Here is a 13,371-nt window from a genome sequence, read left to right on the forward strand (position 1 = left end):
TCTTAAAGAACATCTCCTTAGTGATCAAGGTGTTTATCCTTGTTTCTTTTTCTACCTTAAGATGTCAACATAGGGATATGTTGATATCTTAAGGTACAAGCATATATGCGGCCTCCTTGTTGCTTATTTCAATCCAATGTTGCAAGATTTCCTCACAAATAATGTGCTTGTTTGGTTATCCTTGTTGTGGTGTCATAGAAACACCTTCTTATCAATGATTTGCCTTGTGATAAGAAAGCTTCGCTTGGAAAAATCTTTCCTTTCAATTATTTTTCCAGGATTTCCTTACATACTATGCTTTGTTTGGTTATCCTAGTTGCAATGTCCTAGTAACACCTTTGTAATTATTTTCCTTGTGATAAGAAATCTTGTTTTGGAAAACTCTTTCCTTTCAATTTGCATCAATCAATCGCCTTGTAATAAGAAAACTTTGCTTGTCACCCCTTTGCAAGATGAGTGGAACTGGCATAAAACAATTTGCTAGACTGTTTTGACTCTTTGTTTCTCTTTCCACATGTATCACACAACATAACACACATTTTTGTCTCATGAGAATTCATGCTACCATGGAGCACCTACCATAACATAGCTTGCTAACCCATATAATCCATCTTCCTTTCATCTCTCTCCCATGGATCACCTAGCATAACGCAACTTTCTTGCCCATATAAACCATGTTCCTTCCCTCTCTCTCCCATGGATCACCTAGCATAACACAACTTGCTAGCCCATGGAATCCATATTTCATTTCCCCTTCCCCATGAACCCATACCATAACATACTTTGCTAGTTGTTAAATCGTAGTTCATCACTTGATGTATGCTCTTACTCTTTCGATGAGACCACTTGTGCTCTTGCAATAACATTTTGAGAATGATATTAGTAGTTGAAATATTTTGATTATCGAGCTCTCTTCAACTAGTTGACTTGGATCCTTTGTTTTTAATACTAACGAGCCCTTTTGTGTGTCTTTTGTCTTTTTTACTTTTGTTTGTTTGTATCTTGGTTTTTGTGTTCTTCAACATGATTGTGTGAAATAACATCCTAATCTTGGGTTCTTGCTCCCTCAAATTTAGTGATGTCTTATCTCTTTGTAGTCTTGCTCCTAGTTACGCATATATCTCTCCCTTTCGTCTCCTTTACCATGAGTATGTGCATAGGTTCATACTCCTGCTAAAGTGGGGGCTAAATGTAGCATCATAAATTGCAACCTGCATAATTTACACCACTTTTGTGTCCCTACCTTAGTGTGTTCCCTCTTAGCTCTTATCCAAGCCCATTTCTAACCTTTTTACTTCAAAATTGATGTCATATGTCTGCATAGTGGTCTGAACACTATCTTGAGCTAAGTGCACCATGTCCTTGGCCTATTCACCTTATTTTTGGTGGACAAGAGAATTTTGGGTGCCCTTTTCCTAGACAAGGGCATTTGGGGTGCCCTTGTCCCCAAAACTGGGCCCAAAATTGAATATAACAATGTTTGCTTCCTACCCGTCAGTTCCCAATCATTATGCATCAATTAGACTGTTGAAGGTCGACCTAACTGGTAAAATACCTTGAGAACCCTATATAAGAGCATTCTGTCATTCAATTTGATGCATTTACATTCATCAAATTATCCACCTACATCCACAAACATTCATCAAGCATAAAGGCAACATTTCATCCCACCATATCCTTTAATAATTCTCCAATATCTAGACATTATGGAGCAACAAATTACAATAATCTTAGTCTAAGAATTTCTCTATGATTGATTCATTTATGTTTTCTCATGTCATGTTATTGCATCAATACTTGTGATTACTTTCAAAGAGCATTGCATCATAACCTTCATTAACTTTAGCAAGCTTGAGGTATAACATTCAACATTTTACTTTAGTACTTTCAATTCAATTCAAGGTTTAATTCTAAACTTGAGGTTTGACCTAGGTAAACCCCTATCCACAACATTATTTTCCTCTTTTGAATGTGCAGGTGGTAGGATCAAGAGACACAATTGCAGATTTGGGAAGAGAAGACAAAGACAATTAGATCCAACTTTTGCAAAGGAAAAATGTGGAGGATGAGGTCACCCCACTCATCTATGTCCAACAATTTTCTAGTGAAACTTTAGGGAAACATTCAAGACTGCATTTTAATCTCAAAAGACACATATTGCCCACATCCAATATTTTGAGGACCAAGTCACCCCAAGCACCATTATCCTGCACTTTTAGGCCTAGATTTCAGATGTAGGTTCTTCTCAGCTTACTAGTTCCATATTTGTACTTATGTTTGCATATCAATTATGAAACTAATTATGTATGCTGATTTATCTTAATTTTACACCTTTATCCATAGATCTAGCATTCAATTTACATCTTTCTATAGCTCATTTTCAACTCAAACAAAGGGAGAAATATAAAATAATCAATATTCATATTTTGGGTATGAACCTATTGATTTCATCCCCTTTAATCTAATTAGTTTTGGAAATAGGCACATTCCTTGTTTACATAGCTAAATTAGCAAATACCCATTTCCATGTATTATAAAATCAATAATGAATTCAGGTTATTATTCATTTAATGTTTTCCAATTATCTTTATATTGTAATAGTTGTCTTGTTTTTAATTTGTATTTATGATAATTGTGTGGAGTGAATATTGAAATGATCGTTAGTTGTATTGTGACTAGTGGAAAAAACACAAGAGAACAAAGATAAAAGGACACTCAAATTTTTTCTTACACCCCTCAAAATGTATTAAATTTATATTTATATCCCCCCACTAAATTACAATGATCAATTTTGTAATTTGTACAACTAACAAGTTTCAATCAAATGTTATAGCATATGGTCATCTTACAATTTAAAATAAACTTTCCAAAAGGTAAAATAAAAGTTATAATTAAAGTCCTTATAACTTATTAAGCAATTTTAGAAAAAATAAATAAAAATTGTTTTGTATGCAAAAATAATGTGAGACACAAGAAAGAGAAAGAAAACAAGTTGTACCTTTAGGCTGAAAATGATATAAAAAAAAAAAATTAGAAAATAACCTACACAATAGTGAAGTACATGGAACCATATTTCCAACAATTCATGTTTGTAAAAAAATGACAATTTGGTACAAAATTATGCTTCATAACAAGATAGCTCCTTATAGGTTGAAAAATGGCACTAGGCCTATGTAGTGGTGCCTTGTGAGAAGTTCCACCAAGCTAAGTAGTGTTGTTGATGGTCTAGGTAGCAAAGTCATTTCCAACAGAGAATAGATGAAACTGGAGGGCAAAGGTATCACCCATGTCAAGCATTTAATAGAAGCACCAATCACTAAAGGCCTTGGCACTAGGTTCTACCCCTTAATATTGGCTTGTGGGCCACATGGGTTGACAACCCCCTATACAAATGTTGTGTATGGTGAATTTATGGGTATGGGGTTTGTAGACCTTTTACCCTTGTTTGTGTGTGTGTGTGTGTGTGTGTGTGTGTGTGTGTGTGTGTGTGTGTGTGTGTGTGTGTGTGTGTGTGTGATATGTATATATACATATACATTGTATATGTATATGTATATGTATATGTATGCAGATGTAAATGTAGATGTAGATGTATATGTATATATGCATATGTATATGTATATGCACGTGCATGTATATGTATATGTATATGTATTTGTGTGTGTGTATGTATGTATATGTATATGTATATGTATATGTTCATGTATGTATGTATGTATGTATGTATATATATACATACACACAAACATATACATATGCATATACATAAACACACATGTGTGTGTGTATATATATATATGTGTGTGTGTGTGTGTATATGTGTGTGTGTGTATACATATATATATATATACATATATATATGTATATATGTATATATATGTATATATGTATATATGTATATATATGTATATATGTATATATATATATATATATACATATATATGTATATATATGTATATATGTATATATATGTATATATATCTATGTATATATATGTATGTATGTATGTATGTATGTATGTATGTATGTATATGTATATGTATATGTGTATGTGTATGTGTATGTGTATGTGTATGTGTATGTGTATGTATGGTTATTGAATAGGGTGGGAGGCATAAATTTTTCCAAAAATGATAGTCACAAAAGTATAGCGTGTTAATTGTCAATCCATATAGACTTCACCCTTTTCGACCCAACCATATGTTCAAATCTAGTCTAAGATACTCCTAAAACAATTTGATAGCAGAAAATCTCTAGATCAAGAAGGGGGTTGGAAGATTCAAATATTTGATACCATGTTGAAGTAAAAAACCAAGATCAAAAGATTTGCAACACCAAAGAACATTATATAAATAAGAGACAAGCAATAAAAATTGTTATCCTACCAAACAAGCATGCAAGATCTGATATATAAGTACACATACAATATTAACAAGATACTCAAGATTCATAATGTATAAGACAAGCCTTTCTTATAAAGGCAAGGTGAGACCTAGGAAAGAATATGATTTTGAAAAGTGTCACAATCATTTGATATTACACAAAGAGATAAGTATCATATGTGTACCCTAAAAGTGACCTAACTAAACTTAAGAAATCGTTGTGAATAGGCCCCAGAAGGAAATCAGTTGAGAAATAACCCTTTTCACATTTACAATATTTTTTGAGAAATTGATCACATGAGAGGATTGCTCATTTTGTATATATTAATAAGAGGAAAGTCTTCAAATGTTGCAATATGAATCTATTTAAATAGTTTTACATGGTGGTATAACATGTTGGTTTATGGTTCTTTGTAGCGAAGCATTGGGTGGGTGTTCTTCGGTCTATTTGGGGTTTCATTGTAAAGGTCTTGGTGTTTGGTCCTCTCGTATTGAAGGAAAGAGAAAGTCTTTAATCTCATATTGAAAAGATTTTTTACCACCCAATTTTTTAGGTTCTTAATCTTGTAATGGTAGTGTTGTTGACGACTATTTTGACACACTCACCAACAGTCAGGTAGTCAATGTGAACACTCACCACCTCTCCTGAAAAGCAATAAGTTCTGGGGAATTGATCACTCCAAGGTCTCTATAGTCGAGTCTCAACGGTGATGGGTAGCTCAATGGTTGATGCGGTTGTACCTGTTAAGGGGTTTGCTAGTTGAAACTAAATCCCAATAATTTTTAATAACTTAACTTATTTTTTTGTATTTTATGATTTAAGATTCTTCTGGAAATAAATTGCAAAAGATAGGGAAACAAGAAAATAACAATGAAACCAATTCAATAACAACTTAATGAACCAATCAATTAGTACCCTGCAATCCAAAAATCATCAAATATTATCCAAATCAGCATTCAATAACGGACCTCCAATGAACATGCAAAGTCATGCAACCTCACAATTTCATGGAAAGAATATCACTACAATATTGTTCTATCGCATTAATTTTCATACACCACTTAGGTGCACAATATGATTCATAAGGCAATAAACAGAAGATCAGAACAAGTTGCTAATTTCAAACAATAAACATTATTAGACTGCAAAGAACAAACCCATAGAACATATACATAGATCAGGCAATCTATAAGCTACTTCTTGTATTAATTTCAAAGAATGTGTCACAAAAATAACTCAAATTTATAACAATCTACAAAAAAATCTAAAATATCTAAGTGGGCCTCAAATCATCAATTTGTGGACCCTTACAAATGAATCAAACTCCTCAATTTATAGAGTTTTCTGCCCTACTTTCTAGGAAATAAACCTAATCTAAATTAAGAACTAAAAAGCAAGGGGTCACAGTTGACTTGCAAGTCTCCACCTCTATACTTCAGTTAACTATTATGAAATGGATTGTGGGTGAGCACTATGAAGACCATGCTGGATGAGCCAGGCTTTCGTAGTCATGTAAAAAATTTCTCAAAAGTGAAGTGTGAGTTGGAATCGCAGTTAGAGTCTCAGTGGGGTGGTCATGCAAAAACTCCTTTTAAAAGTCATGCTATCATTAGCAACTACACATTTATCTCTTACTTCTTTTTATAGGTTTTATAATTGTTGATGATACATGCAATCACCTCCGCAGGAGGATCAACAACATGCTTGATTCAGAATTTGTACTTTTTCAAAATTTCTTTTGCATTCTTTCTTTTACTTTCCAACTCCTCTATTGTCTCTGCAGCCTGTTGACACTGGGTTATCAAATATGTATATTTGTCCATTAATGCCACACTAAACTGAGCTAGAGCTGCAAAATGTTGTGCCTCATATGCATCCCACTGGCGGAGTACCTGATCTTCCTCTATACTTCCAACATTGGTTATTCCAAGCCCAAAAACTCCTAATAACTGTCCTACAAAATTCTTGTAATTTTCTACTATTTCGAGGAGAGGAGACCGAATACCTGTTATATCCCCCACATATTATTGAAGAATTTCTATCTTCAACTCCAAAATGTATGTGTAAGATTGCAAATTCTTATAGTTGTTTCCACCCAAGAGGTCCTCCCTTATTATCTCTTCTTCGCCAAGACTCAAAACTTTATTCAAGATCTGAAACTGCTTGCCAAAAGTGTTGATCTTCTGCTCCCACAGCTAAGAACAAGAAGCTAACAATCGTCCAACTTGCATGGCCTTCCTATATTCCTTCATGGTATTCTACAAAAATAGTCTAATTTTAGAGGCATTTATTTGTGTCCATGACTTTGTAGTGGCAACCACCTGTCTTACCTCAACCAATGCTTTTATCTCTCCCTCTAGCAGTGACGAGGTTGAAGGTACACAAGTATTCAAAGGCTTGCTCATCTCTACCAACAACTGCTTGTATTGTTCCAGCTGTGCCTTGACCTATGAATGGGAGCTATATTTTTTTTCTATCCGGCTCCTGATGACACTAGTAGCCAATTCCAACATGTCTAATTATCCCCACTTAGTTTTCTTACCCAGTTTCACCTATGATACTTGGTACTTTGGAGAGCTCTAACCTTTTGCTTGTGTAGGAACTACTATATCTGCAATCACCTCACTAGAACCTATTCTTGATAAATGATGTACGGTCTTGGCCTTCTTTGTTTTCCTTGGTTCTTCAGTGGTTTCCTGTTGTAATGTAACTTTTGGTAGCTCTACTTTCCTTTTTTTTTTTTTTTCTTGAAGGTGAAGTCTAACCATTGCGGCACATCCTTATCTTTTCCACCTTCATTTGGTATGATGTCAGCGATCACTATGTGCATGTCTGACTGTTCTTTTGCTTCATCTTTCTCCTCTTCTTCTGTATGCTTAGGATCCTGGGGTGAAGCAATTTGACGGGCTAGGCTAGCTTGGAGAGCAGTATCAACATTCAACTATTGCTTCTTATGTAACTCTCCTAACTTATCATTGATTTCCTCTTCAAACGTCTTACCATCTTTATCACTTTCATCCATACCTTGCTTATCAACTATTTCTTTATGTAAATCTTCTTGGTCTTGAGGAGTTAAGTCCAACCTTTCATCCTGTGAATCTTTAGTCTCATTTCGTTCCTTCTCTCCTCCAAGTGGTTGTTGTTCCATAGGTTTCTCATCCTCTTGGTCAGAATCTAATTCAATGTTATGGACTCGTACTGTTTCTGTGGCAAGTCTTAACACCTGTATCATGGGAGGCATTGTTGTTGTATCAAAAATATTAGTTGGTGGTGGCATAGGGGCAGTAGCAATTGAGGTCAAAAGTGGAGCTTGTGTTGCGGTGGTAGACGGAGGTTGAGTGGATGCACGTGTCGTATCAGGAGGAGGAGGTTGTGCACTTTCATCTGCTTTCCCTTGTTTATCTTCCTCCTGAGTACCCTCTCTTGGTGTTTGTCCAATTGTCGTCCTCACAGGATGTACCTCTGTCAGTGGCATAGCTCCCATCCCTTCTCTTACTCCAAAATCTGCAACATTTTTCAAAAGTTCAGACCTCCTCATTTGTTCTTTGACTTTATTCAATAATTCCTCGGTACTCTCTTTGGGTTTAGCAGTTTCATATGGGTCAGTTGATGTGTTCTTTTGAGAGCTAAACCTTTTCTTATGGGCGTACTCCTTATAACCCCTTGACCGAGGAACACCTGAAGTCAATTCCTTTTGCTTCCCTTTTGAAGCGCTTGGCCTAACCCTCAAACTGAGCCACTACCTAGTTCTATCTATGATAGTTTGAGTTATTTTGTCTATATTTATATCCTCCTATGTCGACCACCTTATTGGAGAGAGAGACTTCTTGTCAATTTCTTTCTCCTTATATACATAATCTAATAATTCACCGTCATCCCTTAGTTCTTTAGGGAGATTGGTCTCTATTTTAAAATTTCTAATTTGAGGTACTGACAGCCTATAATAATTCTTTTATCTAACTTCAAAACTATCTTGGAGGTTTGCCTAAAAATCCTCCAATCTAGACTTATGCCCCTCATATGCTTTTGGCATGATCTGCTTTATCTTGCCGTAGGGATCATAATACTCCCTTGAATAATTAAATTCTTTAAGATTCAAATCCTGAAGTTCCTACTCTGCTGTCTTCGCTACTTGAATCTTGGAACAAGAGAAGTAACCAATGGAGACTGAAAAATCTATACCCGCCTTGTGTTTTGAAGATAAAAGAGATTGAAGGTCGAGCATCTGCCTGACATATTTTAACAAAATAATGCGATCATTGCAGTTCATGGCAACATCATAGGATTCCCTGTGGATCCACTAACCCTGATATATGTAGAGTGTTGGTTCTGAATGAATCAACACGCCCATTCTTTGATGATTGCCATTGCTTCTGTGCTGATTATATAACCTATATCACCTGTGAGTTTGATGATGACAGGGAAAAGGAATGCATCGTTTATTCTCTTAAAATGTGCCTTTGCATTGTTTAGAGGGAGTTGTGAGTAATACTCCCACACCTTCTTATGCCCTTCCTCATCGCTTAGCTGGCCCTCTATTTGCAATCCTAGGAATTTACCTGCTTGGGTAGCCACCCAGATAACATAGGAGGCAAAGAAGAATTGAACTTTGTTTGATGCACCTCCTTTATCTGCTTATGTATGTTGTCAGAAAGAATTTGGGCCCAATCAAAGTATTGTTTCCCTATTAGTATAGTTGTCATAAAATGGAACATCCATGGATGGAAGTGCCGACAATCTGGCTTGCCGAAGGCCTTGCTCAACATGATGATTAAGTCTCATTGTGGCTCCTTGAAATTTTCCCTCAAAATGTCTATGGCTTTTAGTCTCATCTTCCTCTCCTCTTCCAACCAATGCTCATTCATATGCCTCTTGTTTGAAACAATATTGTTATTCCATACTCTGGGTGCTTCTTCCTCTGTAGTCAGGAGTACTTCATCCCATGTAGGGGTGCCAAACACAAATCCCAATATATCCATTGATAAGTCAATCACACTTATACCCTGATCATCTGTGCACTTTCTAGTATCTGCATTATAGAATTGTGCAATGCTCATAATGAATTCGGGTGCTTGGACTAATTGCGGGAAAATGGTTGCCTCCACTAGACCTGATCTCTTAATTCTCCTCACTGGGGCCTCTGGCCTTGGTCTGTCCAATTGAGTTTTGATATCCTCTAACTCTATATGCCCCACTTCTGTATTTGTCACCCATTTGATTTGGTCATCCAACTTTGAAACATAGACCTGCCCTTGATATTGATATTTCATGGTTACAGGAAGCTTGGCCAACTCCCTACCTCTCTTGCTGGAGGTTGGGTCCATCTAAATGCTATGTTCTGCATACTTAAAAATAGTCCATTGCATACTTAAAAATATTAATAACATCATCCACCTCAAAACTCTGGGGTTTCGGGGTGGATAACTTCTTTTAAAATAACTAACTTTGGAACTCCGAGGTTAGCATAAGCTTAAAAACTAAGTCTGGAACTCCAAGGTTTTGGGTGGATAAAACAAATGGGGTCCGAAACTTTGGGGTTCCAGGATGGACGGGAAAAGATGACTTCGGGGTAGTTCAATTGAGTGCCAAAAAGATGTTTCAAAACTCCGGGACTTCGGGGTTCCAAGGTTCTGGGTAATTCACTCATAGGTTTTTGAGATGATCCAAAATTTTGGGGATCTGGGGATCCGAGATTCCAGGGTAAAAGCACAACCAAGCTCGGAACTCCGGGGGTCTGGGGTTCCGAGGTTTATAAGAACTACCAAGCCCAGAACTTCGGGGTTCATAAGAACTACCAAGCCTGGAACTCCGGGGGTCCAGGGTTTTGAGGTTGGGAAAATCTAGGGCACGCAAAAATAATAAGGCACGCAAAATGAGGAAATAAAAAGGAAAATCTAAGCTAAAAAACTAAAATATCTAAACACAAAAACACAAGGAAGGAGAAAAATCTACGAACCTGGCGGGAGAAAACATGTGAAAACCTAGCAACATGGAGGCCCGAAGTCGGGAGGTCGCAACTAAAAGGTTTGAAAAACTTGAGTGCACAAATGAACTTAGAAAAGTTCATTCCTCCTATTTATACCCCCTAAAACTTCATCCGTACAGTTGCTTTAAACAAAACCTCGGGAGTCCAGGATTCCGGACTTCCGAGGTGACAAACAAAAAAAACAGACAAGACACCTCGGGACTCTGAGGTTCCGAGGTCAAAAGACAAAAAGAAACACCAATAGACCTCGGGACTCTGGGGTTTCAGGTTTCTGGGGTTGTCAAGACAAGTTAACTTCGGGACTCCGGTGTTCCGAAGTGACTGACAACAAAACATGAAGAACTTGAGATTTTGGGGTTCCAAAGTCCCGAGGCTTCAATGACACAAAAAAGACAAGGCATGACTTCGGGACTCCGGGGATCCGAGGTTCCAAGGTCGTGAAAAACATAACAAGTGCCTACTTCGGGACTCTGGGGTTCTGGGGTAGGACTTCAAAAACAAACAAAGGACTCCTTGGGACTCTGGGATTCTGGGGTGTCCAGGCATAAACTAAAAAAAACAAAGCTACAGAAAGCAAAAAGAGGGACCCATATTTTCAAGATAAGGAAACTAGTGGGGTTAGGTATGCAGGGCATAACAAGTGCTAGGTCCAAATGGGGTGGTAGGCATTGTAGCACTTGCCAACAAACCCCAGGGAAACTCACTACAACTAGATCCAAAAAGAGTGGAATAACTTTTTTTTTGTTTACTAACATGGTTACATCTAACTCAATCTAGACATTAAGTTTATGATTTAGTTCAATAGTTAAAATCTAACGTTATGTGTTTATTTGTTGCTTCATATATTACGTTACTAACACAAGTGAAGTCATGTTACAAGGTTTGATAACTTACAAGGTTCCATCATTTCCCTAGGGTATTGGTGTCACTACTAAGTCCTATGCCATTTATGGTTTATGGTCAATCCATTTAGTTTACCATTATCATATTGGTTTACTCCTATGATTGTAATGATTTATTCTTACCATGGAACACAACTACAAATGCATGTGTGCATATTAATCTATAACATACACTTCACATGATATGCTACTATTGTTGTCCACTATTCAATGCATCTACCAAGGCATGCTCATTAACCTACTTATGCAACCTACATGTTCGTGATGTTATTTATGCAACATTAGTTTCATGGCAGCCATATAACAGTTATATGAATTCTCATTTAGCTCTTCATGATGTCTATGTACTAAGGTTCATAATAGTTTCTAGCCTTAGTGATATTCTAGTTTTAAGGCATCTAACTATATCATTAATAGTTTTGTGTTTCACATGCTTTACCATTGATAGTTTAAGTTTTTCGTTTAATGCCATTGTTCATATCATTGATCTCATAAATGTATGCTAACATCTACTTAGTTTACATCCATATTCATATGAAAATATTGAAGGTACAAGCATTAATTCATTTCCATTGCTAAAGATATAACTTGAAGAAAGTGAAAACATCCATTTTTCCATCACATACACATATCTACTATCTAACGTTTAATTACCACATATTAATTGTATTGCTGATTTAACTAATTCACAAATACATTTCAACTACAAATAACTAATCCATCTCACATATTAAGCATGACAATTTCATTCATGTCCTATGAGTCCAATTTGAGGAAATATACATGATTTACTAATGATAAGACATTACTAGTAAGGGTATATCATATTCTTCTTTCTTTCTACTTACATTTGATTAATTCATATTATTACTTCCATTTGAATGTACCATCTAAAGTAACTCATGAATACATCATTGGTTGTTTTTACATAGTATTACAATCATGAGTATCACACACTTCTTATACAACATTCTTAAATTAATACATGATTTAAGTTTATCTATCATAAGGTGTACAATACATGAATCAGCTCCAAGGGTTCAAAGTCAACATGAAGAAATCTCCAAGTCCACATACGAAGAAAACACCAAGGACGAGGGAAAAACCCCAATGGCAAAAAGCTCCAACCACTTGACCCACGTGGAACCTACAAGGAACCACCCCCCAAATTAGGAGATGTCGCTAGGTCCCAACTCGCACACTAAACCAAGGTTGATGCTTTACCAAAGAGACTAACACGAAACAACCTCCATACACATAACCATGCACCAAGCAAACAAGAGAGAACAAGAGTTTTCCAGAGGCCAATAGAACATCATAACAAGAGTGCAAAAGTAAGTAAAGGACTCACATGTATGAGGGAGTGTCATCACACACCAACCAAGAGCAAGGCCCTAGCCTATGGCATGCGGAGCCATATCGACCCTGAGAGAGAAACCAAGGGAGATTAGCTTATCGTCTCCACAGTCTTCCCATTCTCAGCCTAAAACATCCTCTCTAGGACTGAGTCATGAGGCACTGATAAGTTATTATCTTTTTAAATTATCTAACTACCCATCCCCGTTTATTAATTAGTTATCACTTGATTAAAATATGGTAAACTCCCTTATGCCCAAAATGTCTGGACTTCCCGCATCATTACAAGGAACCTCATGAAAGTCCATCTCTCATGACCCCCGGGTGTCATAAAGGATCCCACTTCCTCTACATGGATCCGAAAACAATAAAACAAGAGGCTCTTACACAAGCAAAGAATCAGACACAATGCCAACAATGCCAAACCATAACATACATGTACCCAAAAGATCGAACAACAACACATGTGAAAACACGAGCCTCTTAACCAAGGAAATACAACTAACTCATGATACCACTGCTCTAAAACATATCAACATCTTGAGGTCTTAACACTCACTACCACAAAATCAATAGTATGGTTATTTCCTCCTCATGGAAAATCAACACGAGGGCATGTCAAAATGGGCAAGTAAGTCTCATGATATGCAAGTAAAGAGAAAAACTCACATTAACCATTGGCTTTAAATCAAAGGACACAAACAACCTCCAGATGCAAACATAACTAAAAGGCTCTTAATTGGG

The sequence above is a fragment of the Cryptomeria japonica genome, chromosome 1 (assembly GCF_030272615.1).
Source record: "Cryptomeria japonica chromosome 1, Sugi_1.0, whole genome shotgun sequence".
Classification (NCBI taxonomy): Eukaryota; Viridiplantae; Streptophyta; class Pinopsida; order Cupressales; family Cupressaceae; genus Cryptomeria; species Cryptomeria japonica.